This window comes from Balaenoptera musculus, chromosome 18 (genome assembly GCF_009873245.2).
Source record: "Balaenoptera musculus isolate JJ_BM4_2016_0621 chromosome 18, mBalMus1.pri.v3, whole genome shotgun sequence".
In the NCBI taxonomy this organism is placed as follows: Eukaryota; Metazoa; Chordata; class Mammalia; order Artiodactyla; family Balaenopteridae; genus Balaenoptera; species Balaenoptera musculus.
The window spans coordinates 4,471,927-4,497,626 of NC_045802.1; the positions used below are offsets into that span (position 1 = coordinate 4,471,927).

A 25,700-nucleotide genomic window follows, 5' to 3' on the forward strand; every position below is an offset into this window, starting at 1 on the left:
GACTTTATTTTTTAGTACAGTTTTAGATTGACAGAATAATTGGGCAGATAGTACATAGAGTTCCATATACCCACCCCCTACCCCTCTAGCCCCTCACACAGTTTCTACTATCATTAACATCTTCTTTTAGTGTGGTTACAATGAATGAACCAATATTGATGCATTTTTATTCATTAAAGTCCATAGTTTACATGAAGGTCCCATTTTGTGTTATACATTGGGTTGTACAGTCTATGGATTTTGACATATGTATGACGAGTCCACCACTATAATATCATACAGAGCAGTCTCACTGCCCTAAAAATCCTGTGTTCTGCCTGTACATTCCTCCCTCCTCCTAACCCCTGGCAACCAGTGATCTTTTTTTTACCGTCTCCATAGTTTTGCCTTTTCCAGAATGTCATATAGTTGGAGTCACATAGTATGTAGACTGGCTTCTCTCATTTAGTAATATATAGTTCAGATTCCTCTATGTCTTTTCATGGCTTGATAGCTCATTTCTTTTTATCATTGAATAACATCCCATTGTCTGGATGGACCAGTTTGTTTATCCGTTAACCTACTGGAGGACATCTTGGTTGCTTCCAGTGTGTGGCAATTATAAACAAACATTTGGATGCAGGTTTTCATGTGGACCTACGTTTTCAACTCATTTGGGTAAATACCAAGGAGCTCGATTGCTAGGTTGTATGGTAAGACTATGCTTAGCTTTGTGGAAAACTGCCATGCTGTCTTCCAAAGCAGCTGTACCATTCTGCATTCCCACCAGCCGTGAATGAGCATTCCAGTTGCTCCCCATCCTTGCCAGCATTTGGTATTGTCAGCTTTTTGGATTTTAGCCATTCTAGAAGGTATGTTGTGGCATTTCATTGTTTTAACTTGCAGTTCTCTGACATATAATGCTTATTTGACATCTGAATATTGCCATCTCTATTTTGATGAGGCATCTCTTCAGATCTCTCGCTCATTTTTATACTGGGTTGTTTTCTTACTGCGATTTGAATGGCTTAAAAAGAAAGTGGGTCATTTCATGAATAAATAAACAGGAGAGAATAGAGAATGTCATTTATTCAGCAACTGTGGCAGAAACTGCATTCCCCTTTTCCCTTAGTAACGGAACCCTCACATTGGTGCAGACAAGGTCCCTGGCTTATATTACTTAGTATTTCAGACGCTTTGGCACTTAGCGGTGTGTCACGGTGTGACACAGGTCTGGCCAATAAGAAGCAAACAGAAGGTGCTGGTTGGGGCCTCCCAGAAAGGTTGTTAGGGGGAAGATTCAGTTGGCGGGCATCTCTTTGATCTTACATCCTTTACCCATCCCCCTGCCATTTTCCAGAATATGATACAATGTCCACAAGGGGAGCAGCCATCCTGTGAGAGGAAGACGAAGTCACATGTCACGGACAGCAGAGCCAATGGGGAGAAGGAGCCTGAGATACACTGACGCCCTGGAGATACTGCAGACCCTCCAGGCTGTCTCCAGACTTCCTGTCATGTGGTAAGAAGCAACCCCTGTTGGTATGCATTTTACTCAAGTTTCTGTTCCAGGCAACCAATTTACTCCCTGATTTGGCAACATTTTTCCAGCTAAGTATGAGGCATTAGCCCCTTAATGCAACTGCTCTGAGCAATTTTATTTAAAGGGCTGGTTCACAGAACAACTATATTTGAAGAAAATTCTCTACATGATGGACACGATACTAAGGGTAGGGTTATATTTACTACATGTTCAGCACTGCACTAGACATCACAGGGGAAGGAAACAGTAGTATAAAATAAGGACCTTATCCTTATGGAACTTACCATCTAATTAGAGATAAAACCGACTTATATGAAACAATCCTGAACACTTCAGGACAGTACAATTAAGGGCTAATAGTGGGTATAAATTAAGTGTAGCAGCAGTTCATATAAAGTGGGGGGGGGGTCACTGAAGACAGGAGAAGCAAGGGAAATGTGATTAGCAACCCTGAAAACAGACTCTGGGTATCTTACACCTTCACATTTTTGAATTCTAAATCAATGACCTAAATATAGACCTGGAAGCTATTCCCCTGGGTAAATGAAGATAAAATGAAGGAAAGCCATTTCAACTTGAATAACAAGTCAGCTTTGAATGCAACAGAAATTTATCACCCTAGTATCAATATTACAAATACAGAGCACTGTAATAATTCACTAAAATCCTGTTTACCTTATTAATGACCAGAATATTTCATGTTGACATGACATGGAAACTAAATATATGTCACCTTAAAATAGAGCTTTAAAAACGCTTCCTTTGGAAGTAATGTAGGTTAATAGATTACACATGAAGAGGGATGCATGCTTTTTCTTCTGCATTTCTGGTGCTGCAAACTTTGCTAAAATTGTTATCAGCTGCTATGCATTTTCCTAGCATTTAGTTGCTGTTACGAGCCGGATCAGGTGTGGGTAGTTATCACATGTCTGTAAAGACAACCTGAGTTACTTTTTCTAGGACTCTTTATTGGGATTTGAACTTATTTCCTAAAAGCTTTTCAATTTAGTGACCTTATTGGTAAACCAAACAGAATAAAGGCAAGTAAAATAAAGTAAAATAAAGATAACACTTCTGTTTGATTTTTTAAACCCCTTTCCTTCAGGACCTAGGAGAACATAATTGGCTTTTCTTTTTTTTCTTGTCTTCCTGTCCTTCCTTTTCCTCCTCCGTTTTCTTTCCTTAAGCTTACCCCTGAGTCATCAATCAAGTCCCACTGCCAGGGGGCTTGGCTGGGTAGTTTAAGGGATACCCTGTATTTAATAGGTATTGTGGATTCTCTCATATCTGGGCGGAGGGAGACTCAAGTCGGGGGGCGGATAAGAAGAGAGGAATCTGCAGAGGGAATGAGAAGATTCTGCAGGCAGAGTGCTGACGGATTTGAGAAGGGCATTAAGACCAACCGAGGGCATGGCTGTAATCCTCTCAGGGTTGTGAACCCTCAACTCTGCAGCACACAGGTAGATGGACCTCTGTCTCCAAGAGCCCTCAAACCTAGGGAAGGTTAGGGTATGGGTGGAAACCCAAAGGGACTGCAGTGGAACATCGTAAGCGGAGGCGTTGCACGGCCCCCAGGCAAACTCTGCCCAAAGAGTCCCTACCTGTCCACTCTGGGAGGGACTCCGGCCAAAGCCTCAGCCCGACCCGGGGCGGAGGACGAAGGGCGAGAAGCCACCTCCTCCGCAATCCCCCGACCCCCGGCGCCGACGCGCCAGCGCTCCTGCCGCCGCCCCCATTGGCCGGGGCGCTCGCCAATACGGGAGCAGCGGCAGGTGAGAAGGCCCTGGTTGGTGGGAGCAGGCGCTGGGCCCCCCTCTCGCTCAGGCCTGGCCCAACCGAAGGGAGGGGGCGTGGCCGCGGCCGTGGCCGGGCCGGAGGCGGCGTCGCTGGCGCCGCTGAGTGCGGGGCGGTGCGGTGCGGTGAGGGGCGCGCCGGGCGGCCGCGGGGCGGCGGGACAATGGAGCTGGGAGCGAGGCGCGCCGGCGACGGCGGGGCGGAACCACGGACCGGTGAGTACGGGCTGCGGCCGGCCGACTCCCTGTCCCCGGCCTTGACCCCTGCGCTGCTCGGCTTCGGGCCGGGCGGCTGCCCCGCAGGCAGAGGCGGGCGCGGGCCCCGCAGCCAAGTGAACTTGCTGCATCGCCGGGGCGCTGGGCGGGCGGTGGGGCCCACTGCGGCCGCGCCGCCGCCCGCGCCCCGCCCTGCAGCCCGGCGCATCCTCCCCCGCCGGCTCCCGCGCCGGCCCGGGCTTCCCGCCGTCGCCGCGCGGCCCGGCGCCGTTCTCGCCCCGCGCCGCCCCCCGGCCCTCGGCCCCGGTGTGCGCCGCCCGGCTGCGGGACAGGCGCCCGCCATCCCGGCCGCAGGTGGCGCCCGGGCCTCGGCCCGCGCCGCACGCACGGGCCCGGGGCTGCCCCGCGTCCGGGAGCCTCGCGTCCCTCCGGGCTGCGTGCGATCTCGCCGCACCTGGCCCAGTCCCCGCGTGCCCGCCGCCCGGGTCCAGCCCTATCCCCTAGGCTTCGCCCTCCCCGCGGCCGGTGCCCCCTCCCCTGGGGCTGCGGGCGCCCGGGGTCCCGGTCCCGGCCTTGGTAGCCGGGCTGGGCTCCGGGTGCCGGGAAGGGGTCGGCAGCCTGCGAGCGGCCCGCTGCGGGGCGGGGGGACGGGGAGCGCCGGGGCCCGTGGGCCGGGATGCGTCCTCCCAGGATGCTCTCCCGGCGGGGCCCGGCTCTGGCGCCTCCTCCGCGCCGGGGCTTCGGCGAGGGGAAAGCCTTTGCCTCTCCGTGTGTGCTGCTTAACCGGCAATGGCGATTTCTTCTTGGTTCAGCTTCTGTGCAAGGGAGAGTTCCCTGGTGGAGAGCAGAGTTCTTAATTATTAAGAAACTCAGCTGTGGGTTTAAGGATGAATGGAGCATCTCGTTTCTTAGCTGCTATTGGGCGGAATAGGAATTCTTTCTCATTTGGGGATGAATTTTAAATTCTCAGTTATTACTAGCAGTAATTATTAAGTTTTTAACAACTGACAATTAAAAAGGCCTGTTTCTGCTTTGAAGCTCTTCAAATCAAATGCATCGTGGGGCCTGAAAGATTAAGAATCGGAAAACATTTTTTAAGGGCAGGAGCCAGCCATTAGAAATGTTTTGCATATTTAAAAAATTAGGTTTGTCTAAAACTTAAAATGTCTGCTTCTCTATCAAAACTAGGTTCAAAGTGTTATAATTGACTTACTTCTCTATTGCCTCTAGGGCAAATTCTATTGAACGCTGGTTGCTTCTTTTTGTACGTGCTTTACCCAACTTTCCTTTTCTAGCAGTGAAACAATGCAGAGATTCTTTAAAGCTAGTTCTTTTATCTACTTGAGAGGTTAAACGAAAGAAAGCCGGGTTTGGCCTTTCCCATAGGCAGTTCTCATTGTGTGTCTGGTCTCCTTCCTAAGAGTGTCCACATCATACTCATTTTTCTTCATTTTTTAAAGACCTCCTTAATTGATATTCATGAGAGTTGTGTCTTTTCAGATGTTTCAAGCTCACTAGGTTGGAAAGTTTGGTTGGCTTTATATAGTTACCGTCTGACCTGTAGTCTCTGTTTTCTTAACACAGTGAAAAGAAGCTTGTTCTGGAACTATCTCCTTATAAAAATTGTTCTTGCATTTCTGGTTGCTGACATGAAGTTGCATTATAGCATTGTTTTCTGTTTGCCTCAGATTTATGACCTAATAGGCAATGATGTGCTACACCATTTTTACAAAATTCTGAAAATAAAGGTGGAAAAACACACTTTGCCGAGCGGTCCTGCCAACATCATAGCACCCATCTCTTCTCAGTGTGTCCTTGTAGACACGCCTTACCCTTCCCATGGAAGCCTTCATGTGGCAAGGAACCTTCTGGTTATTGGAACATTTTGATTGAAATAGTTGCCTGTTATAAGTATTCAACATATAGCTCGTGGGCCGCTGCTAATGGTCTTTAAGAGTTCCCAGGACCTTCTCTGAAGAATATTCGAGATTGTGTTTTCCACTCACAGGCTGCTATCATTCCTTATGTTTTCTTGGGAGCGCCTCCATATGGCTGGACAGACTGCAGATGTTCGACTTCTCTTTTCAGTCCTTTTTTTTTCCTCAGGGCCTGGTTTTCCTCTTTGAGGTCAGATGTTCTCGGGAGCTGCTCTTGGCGTTGGGACCCATGCATACCTCTTCCCAGCTGGTTCTCTTCCCAGCTGATTTCATTTTAGGCTGGTAATGCAGGAATATCGTAGACCAGCAATGCGTAAATAGCCATGTTGTAACATACATTTACTATCACTGAAGAGATAAGTGGAGCAGGAAGTCTGAGTTCCCCCTTCCTTCCGGTCCTGTCGTCCCCCGTCTGGTCCTGTTTCTTTCTCCAGGGGTAACCGCACGTAATGCCATGGGGTAGTCGCCTTTTTTATTCAAAAGCCCTTTAGTGGAGGCCTGCGAAGTACCGGGCGCTGCTGTTTCAATGCTGGGATTGCAGAGATAAGAGACGACAGCTCTCAGGATGCTCATGGTGTGCCGAGACGAACGGTTCCCGTGCGACGCGGCGGCTGCTGAGGCAGAGCCCGCGGTGAGGGCCGTGGAGCATCCCGCGAGTGGCCGGACCGCTTCATTCATTCAGCGAACTCCAGGGTTCACGGGGTGTTCGGGGACACAGGGCAGCAAGGCAGGTGCCTCCGTGGGCCCCGGATGAGCTCCCGGTTCGGCGGCATCTGGGACCGTGGGAGCTGTTGGTCACGGCGCAGTGTGCTCCGAACGGGCCCGCGCGGAGCTCCCAGGATGACCAGAAACGCGAGCCTGGGGACGGTTCGGAGAGACGAGGAAAGCGCCCCCAGAAGTGCCAGGGGGGAAGGAGAGGGTACAGAGGCCTGTCGGGGACACGAGGCTTTGGAGCAGCTAGAGCCGAGGTCAGGGCGGCGTGGGGGGAGGGGGCCGGGGCGCCGCGTGGCAGGAGGAGGGGTGGCCCTGCGAGGCCCGTTAGGAGGGGCCTGGCCTCCCCTCTGGGTGACAGAAACGGCCGGAGCCGTTTGGGGGAAAGATGCTGCCCTTGTCAAGTTCAAGGTGCCTGCGGGACGCGGCGGTCAGTGGCTGCACTGGGATCCGGATACTGGGAGGTGTCTGGACCGGAGGCACGCGTGTGAGAGTTCTCAGCACCGGTTCCCAAACTGTTTGCCACAGTGAACTCGCAGGGAGTATGAGTTCGATGAAGGGCGCTCAGCAGTGCAAACAGCTGTCAGCCCTGCGGGACCTGCCTGCTCAGAGGAGTGGACGGTTTCTACAGGAGTTTACGTCACGTTCCTTCTGATGACGTCATCTTTGCGAAGCTGGGGTTTCACTGCTTGCTGTTCTGCGTGTAGATCGGTGTGGACCAGGGCACGGGGGAGGTGCCATCCAGTCTGACCCCAAGGTGTGAGAAATTATGCTGTTTGTGCTTTACTGAAGAGAGAAGTGAAATACCCATTTTCTCTCAGTTGAAGTGTGCTGTTTTCCAATGGATACTAAGTTGCTAGGACATAGATACTCGTTATTTGCACGTATCTAATGGTTCCACTACTCAGTAGGCATTTCTCCTTGCAATCAGGGCTGAGTGAACGGGTGCAGTGAGAAGAGAAAGTTCTAGAACCTCTGCCTTTGTTAATGGAGTAGATTCAAGAAGCTTGTGCAGAGCATGCGTAAAGAAAAGGAGTGGGGAGAATGGGATATGAAGGACTCTTGTGTTTAAAAGATAGGCTCCCACACTGAGACTGAAAGGATGGGTGTCTGGGAAGCCATGGTCCAGGAAAACCTCAGCAAAGAGGGATGACAACAGCCAGGTCATTGTAACATAGCTGACGGCAGTGATGACACAGTGATGGGGACAGGAGTGAGATGGCTGGTTTGTAAGAGGGTTTCCTAGTGAGCGGGGGCCGCAAAGTGTGCCGGTGCTGAAGGATGACAGAGGAGGGTGGGTGAAGGGGGACCTTTTTTTTCGTTTTTAATGGAGGGATTTGTGCATGTTAAAGTACCAAGAGAGAGAGGTTGCTAGACAGAGGTTGCTAGATGGTGGTTTCAAAATTTCCATTGGTTTTAGCCCTAGGATGTAATTACTGATTTCGGCAAGAGGCATCACAGTGGAGCCTTATTGCTGTGGATTAAGGGGTGATGGTGCTCAGGGGGTGAAGCCAGTCAAAGGAGGCTGGATTTTGAAGAGGAGAGAAGGGCATTCACTAGAGAGGAACGTCTGGCGCAGGGTGGAATTTTTTTAACAGTGACTTTGTTTCTCTTATTAAAACAGTCTTTTTAGGATGCTGTTTTCCTTTTAAGGCGTGCTTTTCCTAGGGCGGGTGGTCCTTCTAAGGGTGGGTTTATGTGCTCACAGCCTTGTCTATTCCCAGGTCCTGGTGTCCTCTGGGGTCACATTATCTGTGACGTCCTCTCCGTTGCTGCCCTGTCCTGGCGGTGCTTTCTCAGCCACTTACCTCAAGGCCAGTCTTGTTTGTTTCGTGTCAGAGCCTATCCTCCTAACTTAATAGATGTCCCTAGATTAGAATATTTTTCCATACTCGGATTTCAGTCCTGACCTTTAGAGCCACCCTGTTGTGTTTCTTCTTGCCCGGACCTGTGCCTGTTCTCTTTGAGGTTAGCTCTTTGCTTCTGTTGACTTTTTTTTTTTTTTTAATTTTAAACGTCCCAAACATCCCAGGGTATTTTCCCACCTTTCAGGTCTACTAGAGCCTCTGGGCCTTGACCCTGAGCACAGCATCTGGGATCATTTCTGAACTTTGTACGAGTGAGATTGTCCCTTGCTCCTGTTGTTGGGATGCCCTTTGACCTTCTGGAACAGTGGTCTTGAAATTAATGTAAAGATGTCTTCAGCTGTATTATATATTCTTGAACTTTTTCAATGTTTTATTTATTTTACTTTTTTTCGTTCAGTTTTTGCTTTCTGGTTCTTTTCAGGAGGTCCACACGTGTTTGAGTGCCTGCTATGTGTCACGCTAGTTACTGGTGATAACTGTTGATACAGCCAAGCTCCTGTCGTCAGAAGCTAGAGAGGTGAGGCAGAGGGTCGATTGTCCTGCTCACTTAACTGTAAACTCCTCGTGGTCAACAACCAGACAGCGTGGTGCCTGTTTGATAGGCCTGTCTGCCTTTGTCAGATAACCTCAGGTAAAGGCCTCGTTAGGTCATAGCCTTAGCTCGAAGTGATAACACATGTTGTCTTCCCCCAGCTGATGTGACCTTTGGTCTCTGAGTACTTCTGATTTCTGAAAACCGTATTGGACCTGTAAAAGTTGTGCTCCAGTGCAATCCAAAGATTGCATCGCCTACTGCAACCGTTGCATTTTAGTTCATCTCATAGCATCCTCTCATTGAGTGCTGGTACTTGTTTTTGTGCACGCGAACAGTTTAGTGAAATTCTGTTGTAATATAAAAGTATGGATATGATTGACTGTGAACCACAACGCATGTAGCCATATTTTATCAGCTAAGTGGGTGAAATAGTCTATTCTTTGCACATAGAAGAGCTTCAACAGATTTTTTTTCATTGACTGAATATGTCATAAGTTTTGATTCGTGACCTAAACAGAACACTACCCCTACTATGTAATTTTAAAAACTTGATCTGAGTCATTTTGCCCTACTAATGTCACACTTATTTTTTCAGCTCCTCAAAATATGTGTATGACACAGGGGGTTTTGGTTTTTGCCTATTACCTTATGTAGTCCTGTGTTAGGGAGTTACCTAGGCAGATATCAGCTTTCAGTTGACTTTGTAACTCTTTGCTGGGTGGTATTCTTTCCTCAGGTTAGAGTGAACGCTTAAGGAGAGGCATGGATTTGAATTACTCCCTGTGGTGCATGGAAGGAATGAATAGTATCTAAACAGGAGGGAGCAAAATATCCAATCCAAAGGGGATGACATTAACCAGAAAGTTGCAAGGAGATAGAGCCTGTGCTCATGTTGGTCTCATCCTGTGCGAGGCTGTCCACAGCCCAGAAAGGGGAGGAATAGATTCACTTTCCATCTCTGCAAAGTAAGATCTTAATTTTGGGGGCATGATTGTAATTTTTCAGAACAGGACATTCGTCTGTTTCAATAGAAATAGAAAAACATTTGTTTTATAACCAACCCTGTAGATTTAAAACATATCTTGGTTCTTAGTTTTCCATAGGATTTGTCTCCCATTTTTGTACACCTTTTAGAGTTAACTACCTTGATTATTGGTTTAAAAACCAGCAGTCACAGAAATCCCCAAATTCCCCAGTCACCTGCCTTCAGATTTTAATTACACACTGCAAACAACTTTGTTTCCAAAGGCTTGACTAAAGTGGGAATTGTTCTTTGAGATATCCCAGGGAGGAAGATTATTAAAACGTTACTTCTTTTTAAAAATTGGCATTGCAATTTTGAACGGTTACAGGGCTTATCAGCGATAATGAAGTCCCTACCTGAGCTGTAATTAAAAATGCACAGCTTCTGTGCTGTTTGTCCATTGCGTCACATAGGCTAATGAAAGACTTCTTCCATTTCCAATATGCCCAGTTCCTTCCATTCTACCCCTCCAAAAAAAAAATTATGGCCATGACAAAACTTCAGGGTATCATTTGAAAGAATTGTATTAGGGATTAGGCATTAAAGGGTTTAGGACAGAATTTTTCTTTTAAACTACATTTATGGCTACTTTTTCTGCTATGCAGTTTAGAAGTTTGTGGCTTTATTTCTTAGGCTATTTGGTTGCTACTGATAGTCAAATTTCATTTGAGACAAACAATATTGCCCTGCATTTTAATATTTACTCAGCATTTTTTCTCTTTTTGGACACTGATATAACTTAGATCAACTGTGTATAAGTAAAAGTTCCATGTACAGTTTTTTTAAATGGAATGTATACTTTATCCAAATTTTTACTGTTTGAGATGCTTATGATTTTATTGGACATAAGCAGTGGGGGCTTGTCTGTCTTGTCCGCCATTAAATAAAGATTTGAATGAACTTATAGGAAATACTCATAATAATAAAGCTGTATATAGATAATGAGAATCAAAACTACATGAGGGTCAGGAATTAAAACAACAAAACCTGTACTTTCAGTGATGGTTGAGCCTCCCAAGTTGGTGTTTTAGATGTGGTGGGCTTACTTGGATAATGCAACGTGTCAGTGACTCAGCACGAGAAGCATTTCTAGGCTTGCAGTGGTGTGTGTTGGAAGCTCTGTTGGAATTCAGTTAGTTTATTCCTCCACTTACAGATAATTTGAAGGCCGTTGTATTCTGCCTCCTATATTAATGCTGGAAGGCATGGATCATATGTGGATTTTTTTGCTCTCCTTGTGGATGTTTTGGAGGGAGAATGTATGAGGAGATTTGGAATCAGGTGGACAAAATCCTCTGAGCCTGAAAGTCCTGCCAGGCCAGCATAATCTTAACATCTAATATTGTCAAGGATGTTACAAGGAAAAAAATCATAGGACAGTCTCATTCATGAACATGCTTGCAAAAATCCTAAAAAACAATTAGATCTATCAACATAAAATGATAATATATCATGAACAATTTGTGTTTATTCTAGAATGCAGTGTCGGTTTAGCATTCAACAAATCCAACGCATCTCACCATATTAATGATGGAGAAAAAAACTATACAGTCATCATTAGATGCAGGAAACACTAAAATTTAATATCTATTCATGATGAAAAACTTTTAGGCAAACTAGGAAGAGTATCGGTAAGAAAACTTAGAGCAAATATCATATTAGTGTTGAAATAATGAAAAGTTATCTTCTAAAATTGGAAATGAGATAAGGATGCTTGTAATTATCACATTTATTCAGCATTATGTTGTAGGTTCTTGCCATTGCAGTAAGATAAGAAAAAGAAATAAAAGATACTAGAGTTGGAAAAGAGGAAAAAAATTCGGTATATGCAGGCGAAACTATTGTGTATGCAGAAACATCCAAAAGAATCCGTGTAAGTTATTAGACTTAAGATGTGTCTTTAGCATGGTTGCTAGATTCTCTATGGCCATGAACAATTAGAAAATGAAGTTAATAAAGGTACTACTTATAATAGCATTAAAAATCCAAATATATAGGAATAGAACTTGCAAGAAATTTATAACACCTTTACATAGGAAACCATAAAATATTTAGAGAATTTAAGGAACAGGTAAGAAAAGAGGGAATATACCATGTTCATGGTATGAAAGACTAAATATAGAGATGTCTGTTCACCCTAAATTGTTATACTGTTCAACCCTAGTCCATAGCATGAAAAAATTTTAGGAGGTGGAAATTGACTATCTGTTTCTAGAATTTATTTAAATGTAGAGGGCAGAGAATTTCAAGACATCCTTGAAGAACAACAGGTGGCAGGACTTATCAGATATCAAGAGTTTATAAAGTTGTAATATTCTAGACCGTGTGGTATTGGCACAAGTGTGGGCAAACAGACGAATGAAACTGAACAGAAAGCCCTGAAACAGAACCAAACATGTGTAGACATTTGATTATGTTAAGTGCAAAATAGTTTGGAAAGGATGGTCTTTTCGGTCATTGGTGTGTGATCCTTGAGATGGATGTCCATAAATGACACTTGACCCTTACTTTATAACATACACAAAAATCAATGCCAGACAGACTGTAGATCTAAAGATGAAAGGTAAAAAATAATATAGAGTAGCTTCATGACTTAGAGTAGGGAAAAATGTCTTAAATAGAAAGCCCTGACCGTGAATGAGTAGATGCTAAATTGAACTAAATTAAGAACTTCTGTTTGTTAAAATATGCCATTAAGATTAAAAAACGTAATCCAATGACTGGAAGAGAATGTTTGAATCATGTAAACTGACATGTCTCCTACCTAGAGAATTTAAAGAACTAGAAGAAATCAATAAGAAAGCTAGGTAATCCAACAGAAAAATGGCTAAGAGATTTGAACAAGCACTTTACAAATATACAAATATGCAGACATACAAATGGCCAGTGAACATATGAAAAGAAGCTTAAATTCATTAGGAATAAGGAAGTGCAGATTGAAATAATCCTGAGATACCACCGTAGAGTCATCAGATTGGCTAAAATGGAAAAGACCAGCGGTCTGCAGCATGGAGAACATGGGGCGACGGCACTCGTATCCCTGACCAGTGGGTGTGTATGGCACAAACATGTTGGAGAATTGACAGGCGTTGTGTACGAAAGCTGAGAATACACATACACTATGAGCCAGAATCTCTCTTCTAGGTGTACATACACCCAGCAGAAATGCATGACTTTACCAAGATTTGTGTATGCTGGTGTTCACGGCAGCATTGTTTGTAATAGCCCCGTTTGGAAACAACCCAGATGTTCATCAGCAGAAGAATGATTGAGTAAATTGTGGTGTAGTCATACCTTATTCAGTGATAGAAATGAAAAAAATTGAGCTACATGCAACAATGATCTGACAAATTTAATGTTGAGCAAAACATACTAGACATAACAGAGTCCATAACTGTGAGATTTCACTTAGATAAAATTAAAAAGGGGTGTTAGGAGTGAGGAAGGTGATTACCTTTGGGAAGAATAAAGGATTAATACTTGAGTGGGGCATGGAGAGCACTTCTGAGGTAGCTGGCAGTGTCCTGTTTTATGACCTCCATGGTGGTTACTTGGGTTTGTCCACTTTGTGATAATTCTTCAAGCTGTACATTTTGGGGGCTGTGAACCTTTCTGTATATGTGAAATACTTCTGAGAAAAAAGTCTTAAAAACTTAAGTAGAAAAAGAATTGGAAGGGGACATTTGAATCTATTATAAATGATTTTTAATGTAATTAAAAAAAAATCTGTTTCACCTTGGCAAGCTGGAATTTTTTAATACCTGAATTTATCTTATAGATTACATTTATGCTCACGTTTGGATATAGCTCTCCTTTTCAGCTAGTGTCTAGTTCTAATTTGACTCATTTTTAGGTATTAATGTTTTCAGTGAAAATCAACTTGGTTTTTGAGCCAGCTTTTCCCCCCTTCTCCCTGTCTAATTCTACACTTAACTTGCCCATCTTTCAGTGAAGTCCTATCTCTCTGTAAAGCGTAAGACCTTATTAGTCTTCCTTTCTTCTATACTTAAAGCCAGCAAGTCTCTAAGTATGGTCCGGGGACTCCTGGGGGTCTCCAGGACCTTTTTAGGGGTCAGTGAGATCATACTTATTTTCATAATTATACTAAGACATTCTCTGCCCTTCTTATTTTCATCCTCTCAGAGTATGCAGTGTCTTTCAGAGGCTACATGATGGAGCCACAATTACCTGAAAAGACTATTAAACACTTCTCCTGTTTTCAACCAGAGATCTGTATGAGACTGAATCGTCTTCATATACTGCAACCAAAACAACATATCGCAACAGATTGAATTCAGAGAGCAGATATGAACATCTAGCTGCCTTCTCTTAAGCCAGACATTAAAAAACTTGCAAAAATATAATCATGCCAATAATTTTTTGTCTTGAGAAATATAGTTATTTTTCTTTAAAGATATATTTATGTTAACACGTAAGTTTATTTTGTCCTTTTCAGTGATTTAATATTTAAAACGTTTCTGCCTTAATTTCTAATGAGGTAAAGACTGATAAGTGTCACTCGTGAGCAACAGCTCTCTGAGGTTTTAGATTGTAAGAGATTCTAAACAAAAATATTGTTGCTTCTTACGACAGTGGTTCACCTGCAGACTTTTAGAAAGTACTGATGCCTGTGTCCTAGTCCCAGAAATTGCGATTTAGGTGGTCTGGTGTGTTGCATAGGTTTTGAAATTTCTAAATAATCTCTAGGTGATTTCTAATGTGTAGACAAACTTGGGAATTTTACTGATAACGTATTTCGGAATGATGGTATGTCATATGCTTATGTAACTTCTGTTCTTGCCGTCTTGAAAAAGGTATAAGACAGTGGTTCCCAAATTTGCACAGAAGAATTACCTGAGGATCTTAATTTCATTTTTGATTGTTGCTGTTTTATAGAAAAACACTTGATTTTTTAAAAAATTAACTTTTTATTTGGAGGCAGTTGTAGACTCAGGAGGTTGCAGAAGTAGAACAGAGAGGCCACATGTACTCTTCACCCAGACTCCCCCAGTGGTAACATCTTACATAGCTATAGTACGCTATCAAGACCAGATAATTGACATGGGTACAATCTGTAGACCGTACTCAGATTTCACCAGTTTGTACGCACACTCATTTGTGTGTCCTGTGTGCCTTAATCTCATACATAGATTTACGTAACCGCTGTTGAGTTGTGGACCGTTTGTCACCACAAAGAAACCCCTTTGTGCTTCCTCTTTGTGGTCACTGCATTTGATTGTTGTGTACTGATTAGTGTCGTGTGACCTTGTAGAACCTGTCTTTTGGTTCTAGTAGTGTCATTGTGGATTCCCTAGGACTTTCTACATATAGGATCATGACACGCACTAGTCATGAAATTGACTAGCAAGATAATTTTACTTCTTTCTCCATCTGGATGGTCTCCCTCCCTTCTTTCTTTTTTGCCTTCCGCACCGGGTGAAACTTACATTCCAATATTGAATAGAATGGGCATTCTTGCCTTATTCCTGTTTTTAAGGGGAAAGCATTCAGTCATTCAGTATGATGTTAGTTGTAGTTTTTGTAGATGCCCTTTATCAGGTTGAGGAAAATTTTTTCAATTCTTAGTTTGTTGGGAGTGTTTAACCACAAATGGGTGTTGGATTTTGTGGAAGAAAAATCTGTATCTATTGAGACAGCCATGTAGTATTGTCTTTTATTAATATGACATATAGTACTAATTGATTTTCGGAGGTTAAACCAACTTTGCATTCTTCGGATAAATCCCATTTGTTCATGGTATGTAATTCTTTTTCTGTGTTTCTAGATTTGATTTATTAATATTTTGTTGAGTATTTTTGCATCTAATTCATGAAGGATATTGATCTGTAGTTTTCTTGTGCTATTTTTGTCTGGTGTTGGTGTCAGCATAAAACTGGTTTCATAGAATGAGTTAGGAAGTGTTTCCTCTTCTAGAAAAATTTGTGAAAGATTGGTATTTGTTTTTTAGGTATTCACCTGTGAAGTCATTTGGGCCTGAGGTTTTCTCTGTGGGAAGATTTTTAATTACTAATTCAATTTCTTAACTTGCTATATACATTTATTCAGCTTATCGCTTTCTTTTAAAGTCAGTTTTGTTAATTTGTATGTTTCCAGGAATTTTCCTTTTCATCTAAATAGTCTAGTTTGGTGGCATAAACTTCTTCAGAGTATTCCCTCATAATCCTTGTGAAGTTTTTATGGTTGGTAGTGATCAGTGTCTATTCTTCATTCTTGATTTTACCAGCTTGTGATTTCTCTCCTTTTTTTTTGTGGTCTTTCTAAAGGTTTGTCAGTTTTGTTAATCTACTACCATCTAGGTAGAACTTAACCTCAAAATTGTCGAAAAGTGATCTGTGACTGTGTTTTATTTTTTATTTTTTTAAAGAGAGGTGAAAAGCATTTATTTTAAAATTAACATTCATCTTTTCAAAGAAACATTTGAGAGGTTGTCTGAGGCTAAAATGTTATTCAGTAATAATTTGGTTTGGTAGGTTAAAAGTGAGAGGAAAAACGGAAATGAGTTTAAAGGAAATGATGGAAATCATCCATGTACCTATTTATGTTGACTGTGTTTTAGACTATAGAATTTTAGAATGATAATTGTGTGGAACTGTCTTTCTATTGTGAAACTGTAAAACAACAAGAAGAGAGAAACTAGATTAAAATACAAAAGTAAATAAAATATCCAAGCTAGAGAAGGGGAGGGATGGTGATGATTCATTATAAGCAAATTATTTAATTATTATTTTTTTTGCTTTCCTTTTGTTGAGTAATTTGAGATGGTAGACAGACAAAATTCAAATATTTTAATGTTCCGTGGATTACATAGGTGAGTAGCCTGATTCCAGACAAACGTTAAACTGAAGTGCCAAGAATAGGAAATAAGGTTGAAAATAACAGTTCTCTTTGCTGAGGAGACATTTATATTTTGGGTTGTTTTGCAAATATAACAATCTCACATCCATTATCACCGTGCCTATTTTACCATTATTTTTTTGGTCTCTTTGAACTTTTGTGGGAAAAAGAATGAAAGACAAGAAAAACATGATTCTCTGTATCTTGCTCCCTCTTTGTCCCCACCTTGCGGTGATCTTTAGACACGATATACACCCTTGTGATGACCCTTTTCCACCAGGAGACAGCATTCCTAACGGTTAGCGTGCCCACTGATTGTGCATGGTCATCAGAAACGAATGAATGAGCCCAGAAAAAATGAAACTGAATCATGCCGGAAAACACGTGATTTCCAGATTGACTGCATTTCCAAAACCGTAGATGTTGAAAATTAGAGATGCCTGTATTTCCAGTCATTTCTTACTGTGTATTTTTGGCTTTCCAATATGTAAATTTGCATTTAAAAATAACCTCTGAAGTTTTTCCATTTAGAAGGGTATTAGGATAGGTTTTTATTAATATGAATATGTTCAAAAGTTGGCTTTCATGTTGTTTTTCCCTCAGAAGTGCTGTAGCATAAAGTAGCTTAAAAATTTGTGCAGTTTCTGTTTCTGTCAGGAACATCTCAAAGAACCTCAGTGAATGGAATCCCACTTTCAATGGGCTTTGTATAAAAGCAGCCAAGCATTAGCTGCATATGCGTTTGTAGGTCCAGTTAGCATTCAAATATTATTTCTGAAGTGTTGGATTTCATATAATACATTTTGGTGCTTGTTGACTTTTTTTCCCCCCTTTAATTCTAGTGTCAGCCTCAAATTATTTCTGGTAATTTTGGAATTTCTTTCTTTTTTTTTTTTTTAAAGATGTTTGTTTTGCAGGCATTGGTCATTGGTGAAATGAGGAATCCTTCCTTATCTGGATGAATGGAATGTGATTTCTTTTCCTAAATTGAGTGAAATTTGATTCATCCTGGTCTTCTCATGAAAGTACTAAAATAAATCATAAGATTCGGCAAATTTCATTTAAATTTAAGTTCCCAGAATTTCTGAAGTGTTACGGATATGAACAGTAGTTAGTTAAATCACATTTTAGGAAAGTTGAATAAATAGAAACCCAGAGAGGTTTGAGTTGACCAGAGCTTTTTGATGTTTTCCTTCCCTCTCCCCCAGATGTATAAACGGTAAATGCTGTATCCTAATGTTATGTTTTAATACTCTCACTGTTAAATCTAGCATAGTTTTATAACTTTCTTAGTCACTAATATTTCCTTGCTGCCATATGTAAGTTGTTGCGTATTGCTTCAGTTTTCTTAATTTGCTGAGATATCCTCTGTATGTATGTTCAAGAATGTATGTATTTAATAGACTTACTACCCCGAGTTTTACTTTTGCTGCTAATTGCTCCTTTTGGAAGGAAAACAAGCGATAAACTTTGAAGGAAGCAGTAGGAGATGGGTTAGCTGTAAGTGTCGGGGAGGACAGGGGACAGTCCTGAGTGACTTGTCAAGTTTCAGAGAAGTTATGATGAAGAAATCGGTTGGAAGCTTTCACTCTAGTTCCAACCAGAGTTACTCCCTTCTGGCTGCTTGGCATTCTGATGAAAATTTTGTTAAAAAAAAAAAAAGTTACAAAACTACTGCTCTGTGGTCAAGGGGTCCCAAGTTATATTATCAATGGAAGACAATCAGAGCTTCTTGGCTTTTTATTTTTAATGACCATTTACTAGAGATTCTTTCCTTGACAGTCGTTTGCTATGACGCTATGCCAGCTAGGCTCTGGAATCAGAACAGAGGGACCATTTGGAACATTGAAGAAAGAGGAATATGCCTTGGTGATTATTCAGCCCCTGCTTTGGGATAGGATGTCAGTAAGTGTGGACTCTATGTTTGCTGGAATTGCTTCCAGGTCTTAGAATCAGGAGTAAAGGCACTTTCTTTTAGTGGTTGGTAGATGTGTGGCTTGCGGACACTATTCTGTAAAACCTTAGATTCCCCTTTACAGGTTCTTGAACCAAATTTGTGGTTCACCTGAAGCAGATGTGCAGGATCTAAGGGATGCCTTCTGTATGTGTCTCATTTCTAGCTCATTTAATGCTTCTATTCTTATTTTTTTCTTTTCTTTTTTTCACCTACTTCCAATAAATGCTGTCTTGTTTCTGGAGCACAGTGGGATGTGCTCAGGGCTGGATGACTGAGTGCCTCTCAGACCCGACGAGAGACAGAATGGCAACCCAGTCAAGAGCAGGTGTTTGGGGCCGGACTGATTGGGGGTCACATCTTGGCTTTGCCGTTTGTTAGCTGTGTGGTTTGGGGGCCATTTCTTAACTTCCGTGAGCCTTGACTTCCTTGTCTAAGAAAACAATGCCTGCCCCACAGAGTTGATGTAAAGAGTAAAGGAAGCCACGTGAATACTGAATGAAGGGTTGACTTCTGTACTGAGAGTAAAAATTCGCCCAGGAATCGGCAGAATAAAGAACAATAGCAACAGCAAGAAAATTCCTAAGAAACCTTCAGACCTGTGTGTGTGTCTTGGGACCACACCTTGGAAGAGAGGGCAGAACAACCTAGATGTCCTTCCTAGCTGTTAACAGATCTCCTAAGAGGGTCAATACCTTGAGGGCATAATGAGTCACTAAGAAAGATGTCGACGGGCACCTCTATGGACGTTTAAAAATGGGGCAGAAAGAAATGAATGCAAAGTGATAATTTGCAGCCTGGGGTCTTAGTGAAAAGAGGGTAACAGCTAAGGTGCCGTGGCTTGGACAGAGTTCGTGGGCAACGTGTATCAGCTCTCATAAGAGCGCACGTCTGACGATTTACGTGTCAGGTGTCTTCATTATATGATCAAGTTTGATGACTACAGCAGTCCTCTCCGGGAGCTTTTTATTCAGACGGTCCCAGTTCGTGTGAGGGCAAGTTCCAGGGGCAACAGAGACAAGCAAGGATGGGAAAAAGTAGGATGATTTTCCTTGATGGATGAGACACAGAAAAGTTCTCCTGGGCCTCAAGCAGCGGATGAATGGGTAACGCTGGCTGAGGACTTGATTCAGCAGGGGGCCCTTTCTCCTGTACACCTGTCGTTATTCTGTCTGTGCCCAAAACGGTCGCACAGAAGATGCAGAGAAAGTCATAGTCAGAGTCGGCGCAGGTGAGGGGGGAAGCAGGGCCCAGGGATCCTCAAACCCAAGCACAGTTCTTTTATGTTAGGTGGTGTTTTCATTAAAAATTCCTTATTCTATTAAAAAGCATTTATTTTTTTAGTTATGAATTTCCTGTTTTTGTTGCTTCTTTGAGCAGTTTTTCAGAAAAGTGGCCCTAAACACACTGTCCTGGGGCTTGGGAGCTGTCTTTAAATTATCCTTCTGTAATCTGTAGAATGTCCCTTCTTCCTTCTTAAAGCTGTGACAGTCTTGTGGAGCCACTCTTGCTTTCCTGAGGTTTGCCTTTGTGGTCGGGAGGCTGTCAGGACCGCTTCATTCCCCTCGGATAGTAGGGGCAGATGGTAACAGGCCTCAGCGGTGTGATTGCTACCTCAGTAGCCCGAAAAGGTTTGGAGGGCAGAAGCCACTGCTCACCCGGAAGTGACCTGCTCAAAAGGATCCTGAGAACTCAGTTCAGTGAAGTTCATTTTGGGCTCAGGGCAGTGAATCTCTGACCTCCTGGAAGATACTGCATTTTTGCCTAATGTTCACTGAAATCTCTAACTTTTAAGTGGCACCTCTGGTGCTCTCCTACCATCCCCCTCCGTTCCAGGAAAAAATGAGAAAAAAAAGACACCCTTGGTTTTGCAGGACTGTGGAGATCCAGCAAGCATTACAACAAAGGCACTTCATCATGGCTTAGTCACGGGGGCCAGTGAGTTAACAGGATGGGGAGCCTGTCTGTTGCTTTCTCCTGAGGGCTGATGGTTTCTGCTGGAATACAGATGAAACATCTCAGGGTTGTAAAGACCTTACTGTGAAAATCCTTGACTGTGGCAAATGAGGGTGTCTTATTATAATTCACGGGAAATACTTGCTAAGAGTGCTTCTCTAGAGCGCTTATTTTCAGAGTAAAAGTGTGACTTTAATTTCCAGTACTAGGCAGTGAACATAATTTTATGAAACAGTATTCATAGGATCTAGAATTGAGCCTGTATGGCCTCTGTTAACCTAATCGATATTTGATCTATTCACTGCCGAATATTGAGTCTGGTTGTTAGCCAAAGAATTATTTATTACAGAAACTATGAAGGACAGCTTATTGGAATTGACTTACAGTTTCATTCATTTCTTCATACTTACCAGATAAAAGGATGATTTGTCTTGAGTTCAGTCATTCCTCAAATTAAAATAAGGAACTTATAAAATATTTCTCAGTTTTATGTTATCTGGGAAGCATTCATGGGCGGCAGATTAACACGTGAGATAATTATCCAGGGATTTCACTTGCTAGTATCTGTGTGTTGAAGGTACATACAGGACAAGAGGTTTTGGAATCTCTTGCAAAGTCAGAATTGCCCTGTAGATGATCCTACAGAGAGTCAGAACTGTTTCAAAGTCTTTGTAAATGGAACGAAGTGAAAACAGTTCCTCCTTTGATAGTTCTGACGGCTGGTGCCGTTTGGCCAAGGTTATGGAGGAGAAGTAGCATTCGGCCTCTGGGGAGAGGCGGGGCGGGGGTGGGCAGGTTCCTTCTGAATCAGAGCTTTCATCATGACATACATAACGTCCTCCCAAGTGATAGTGTGGGAAGCAAAAGAGGAAGAAAATCTTTGAAAAAATTGACAGAAGTGAGCGAATACATAATTGTAACAGGTAATATTTGCATGTCAAAGAGAAAGAATGAATGGATGAGAACTTGGCGGAATACCAGGTAGGGATAAAGGGGAAAAGTCCACAAGGAGTAAAAATTGCCTGGTTTCTGGACCAATATGATACTGAAGAATGACTGAGTTTAAATAGCAGCTGTTTACATTACCCTGCAGATAGAGTACCCACTCAGCTGATAGGCTGTTACGGGGTGCCTTCTGGTTTGGGGCCGAGTCCCTTAGGTATACCCATAAACTAATTTTTTAAAAATCCCATGGTTAGAAGGGATTTGCTTGTAAGTAATACATTAGATAACTGTAATTTTGCTTTATTCAGTCACGTGGGGAAATACGAAGATTGAAACATGTTGCTGCTGTTGATAAGGACATCCGTTCCTCACGGTTTGTTTCACTGATAAGTTAGATGGTAAGCTTCTGGAAGGCAGAAGACTGGTTCTTCTTCATCTTAGAGTGTGGCTTACACGCAGCAGGCGCCCAGTCGTGTCTGTTGACATTGTAAACTAGGGGAGCACTCACTGCTGAGTCTGCATGCCAACTGTCAGACCATACATCCCAGAGCAGACTTATTCTGAAAAGATGCCTGTTGCTTTGCCCTGTGTATGTTTTGCTAAAGTTAAACTGTGACCCCCCCCCAATGCCTAATGAAAGACTTACTGTGTTGCCGATGGTTTCTAGTGTGAGTAGAGGTCACAGCTGAGCGTGGTGCTGTAGAAATCTCACTCCACAGGGCTAGGCAAGAAAGAAAGGTTTGAGGTCGTTTCCATGGATTCTGTGAGATTTAATTTTTTATTGTTTTAAAACTATCTTCTGAGTAATCTGGGATTGTATGGCAAACAGAAGGAGTGCTGTGCTTGGATGGCAGAGAACCTGGGTTTGTCTGATGGTTAGAATTGTAACGCTCCGAAGGGGCTTCATTCGGTGAGTGATTTTGGCTTTGTTTGTAGGATTTTCAGTAATGAAGTAATATTTGATTTTTTCAAGTAGTTTAACATTTGGCTTCTGTTGTTCAATCATGTTTCACAAGACCTTCTCCACTGCAAGATTATTAAAAAAAAATCTTCTGTGTTTCTTCTGGTCCTTTGTTGGTTCCATTTGGAACTTTTGGCATGAGGAATAAGTAAGGACTCTGTTTGATTCCCCACCCCCCCCGATGGATTGTTACAGTAGCATTTAATGAATAATCTTTACTCCAGTGATATGAAATGCCACATCCATTTTATACTGAGTTCCTAGGTATTATGAGTCATTTCTGCATTTCAGCACCACGCTAATTAATCACTGTAGCTTTACAGCGCCTCAGTATCCGATACGGATGCTCTCTACTCTTTAGTCTTCTTTTTCAGAATTCTGTATCTTTGCTTGTTTTCCCATAAGAACTTTAAGATCGCCTTGTCTAGTTCCTAAGAGGATTGTTGGGGATACGTAGAGAAAGCCTTCCTCTGTGATGAATGACGCTCTGGAATCTTAGAACCCCATCTGTGTCATAAGCCTGGAGACTTGGTTTTAGACCTAGTTCTGATGTTCACTGGCTCTGTAATAAAAAAAAATTAGATTCATGTTTTACTATTTTACAGGTGTTTGCAGGTGGCTTTTAAAAAATTACTGTGTACTCATGGTGGTTTTCTTTACTTTCTCAATCACTGGACACAACTATTGTAAGAATCCTTAACATTTTTTAGCATTGCAGAGGGGTCCTCGTCCTTTCAAAAGTTGGAAACAACTGAATTAGAGTACTCTAAGCTCTTTTTTGTTCTAAAATTCAATTCTAAGTAAATGAAAGGTGGTATATCATCAGTCCAATCAAGGATTGAATTTAAATCTTTGTAGCCACTGAAAGGGCTACTCTACCAAGAGAAACTGCAGAAATGGTTCTTGGCAAGATCATTTGTCTGTTTCTTTCTTTTTCTCTGGAAGCAGTTGGTGTTTTGAAAGGAAGCATATTGTCTAGATTTTCAAAGTTCTCTAAAAACAGGATGGGAGAGTGCGTTATTTTCGAAGCATGTAACATGATTGCATCTTCAGCAGAATTAATTGCTTTGAAAGCTTGAATTCTTTGTGTTGTCATAGTTGACTGTTATGCTTGAAATAAGTATGTATATATCTTCTTCCCTTTCTGAGTGTTCATTGTTAGGTTGGGGGAGAGCCTTGGACAGAATGATTATGGGAGAAGACAATCAAGGCTGTGTTAATTTTCTAAAGTCAGACTTTACATTTTGAAGGGCACATCACATCTGTAGTCTATAGAATTCTGTAACAGATTGGAAAATAATGGAACAAATGATGAGAGAAAATAGGCCTTCATCTGTTGGCGAATGGCAGTTACCATTAAATTAAAGTGAGTTTTAAAAATGAGAAGACGATAATTCTTTTTTTTGCCCCCTTTGGGAAATTACTTTCAGGAGTCGTTGATTTTAAAATTGCTATAGGACTTAAAAAAAAAAAAAAAAGAAAAGAAAAAGAAAAACCTAAAAAAATTTTTACCAGAAACCCTATAATCCTATCAGAATAGTATCCTGAAGTGGAGGGCGAGTTTTGGGATTTGTTGAATCTAGCCACACCAGACTCAGTCTGTTTAAGAAACGTAGATCATCACGCTCTTAAACAGGAAGTCAATATGGTCGTCAAATAAACTGGTTGAAATCACCACTATGCAATTAGAAAGATTAGAGAAGGGCGTTTAGGAAAAACAAGAACATAAGCAGAAAATAATCCCAGAGTATAAATTTGAGAAATTCAAAGTGAGAGTCAGCTCACTGAATCCGGATGCCGTTTGTGTGCTAAGCAGGAAGAGAATATGCCAGGAACTCGGGACTTCTTTAGATGACGCTCTTGATGTGAGTTTAGTTTCCTTCGCTCGAGCTCACGTGATGAGAGTCAACCAGAATCAGGTTCTCAGATGCCCGTTCCTGGGAGGGAAGCCGACCGGCCCATTTTGGGTTGTGTCCGTCCTGGTCACCGTGTGGCCAGGAAGTGTGGGGAGTTGGGGGGTGTCACGCTGACCCTTCTGGTTTCCGCCAGCGTTAAACAGCATCCCAGACTGACTTCTGTGTCAGCTGTCAATCACAGAGTACCTTCTGGGAAATACATATTTTTTTTCCTTAGATTCTAATTTGATCTTGGGCACACTTTGCAGTCTAAAAAAAGCTTCATTGATAGCTTCTACTTGTGCCAGTGAAGTGTCAGAGTGCCTGAGGAGCCCCATCCTGGCCAACACGGGGGTTTTCGTGTTTTAATCCTTGCTGATATGGTAAGTGAAAAGAGTATACGGCACTGCGGCTTTCATTCGCATATATGGATGTCACACGAGGTCGGGCATTTCTTCACGCCTGCTTTTCTGTTCATCGCTGGATGGCGTGTGACTTTGTTCTCTTCTGTTTTTGTTCAGCTGAGTCGCTGGGCTGCAGGGAGTCTTCTGTTTTGTTAGAGGAATCGTTTGGGAAAAGTTTCAACTTGTTCCATCAGGCATCAAATATAGCACTAGGAATGGTTCATCTCGAGACTGGCTTGGGCAGAGGGAGTGGGCAGGTGCCAGCAAAGCACAGAAGGAAGTGATGGGGGAGCAGGGTGTCTGGTGGGAACCGCCGTGATGGGTGGATCGGTAGACCACACATTGAGCCCAGCGGGCATCAGGGGCTGTGTGGTCTACACCAGGGGCCCCCAACCCGCGGGCCACGGACCCGTAGTGGTCTGTGGCCTGTTAGGAACCGGGCTGCACAGCAGGAGGTGAGGGTCTGGTGAGCGAGTGAAGCTTCATCTGTATCCACAAGCCGCTCCCCATTGCTCACGTTACCGCCTGAGCTCCGCCTCCTGTCAGCATTATGGTGAGTTGTATGTAATTACAATGTAATAATAATAGAAATAAAGTGCACAATAAATGTAATGTGCTTGAATGGTCTGGAAACCATACCCCAGCCCCTGTCCGTGGAAAAATTGTCTTCCACGAAACCAGTCCCTGGTGCCAGAAAGGTTGGGGACCGCTGGTCTAGACAGTTACTGATGTCTCAAGTGACAAAATTCCGTGAAGGTCAGAGATTCCAGCCTGGTGCAGCGTTGTCAATAGATGGATGTGTAGGAGGGGTGTTGCTGCTTCAGCATTAATGGAATTCTAAGAGGAAACTCGGTACCATGATAATACTTTGGGAATGATTTTGCTATATCTGGTATTTAAATCTTCCCTTTTGTTATTTCTCCAAAGCACCACAGAGCTGGGCAGATTTATGTGTGTACTTCTCTTGAAATTAAAAACAGTCCCGTTGGTGGAGGTTGGGTTGGAGAGGACCTTCTCCCTCCGAGAGGATGTTAGACCTCGTGCTTTGGATTGTCTTTAACACAGAATCTCATGGCTAGACGTTTCTTTAGATTTTAGGATCAGTGAGCACTGTTGTCGTGCCT

The 25,700-nt window shown here is 42.7% G+C and overlaps 1 protein-coding gene across 4 annotated transcripts in view; it reads left to right on the forward strand.

Moving 5' to 3' along the window:
- The first annotated feature begins 3,459 nt into the window (after positions 1 to 3,459).
- The window catches only part of WASF3 (WASP family member 3), a 93,646-nt gene continuing 71,405 nt past the window's right edge, over positions 3,460 to 25,700 (forward strand). For 2 of the 4 annotated variants that reach the window (XM_036831637.1, XM_036831640.1), the window contains exon 1: positions 3,460 to 3,531. The gene's annotated coding sequence lies outside the window, so the exon portion shown is untranslated. The other 2 variants (XM_036831638.1, XM_036831639.1) reach the window with 2 other exon arrangements.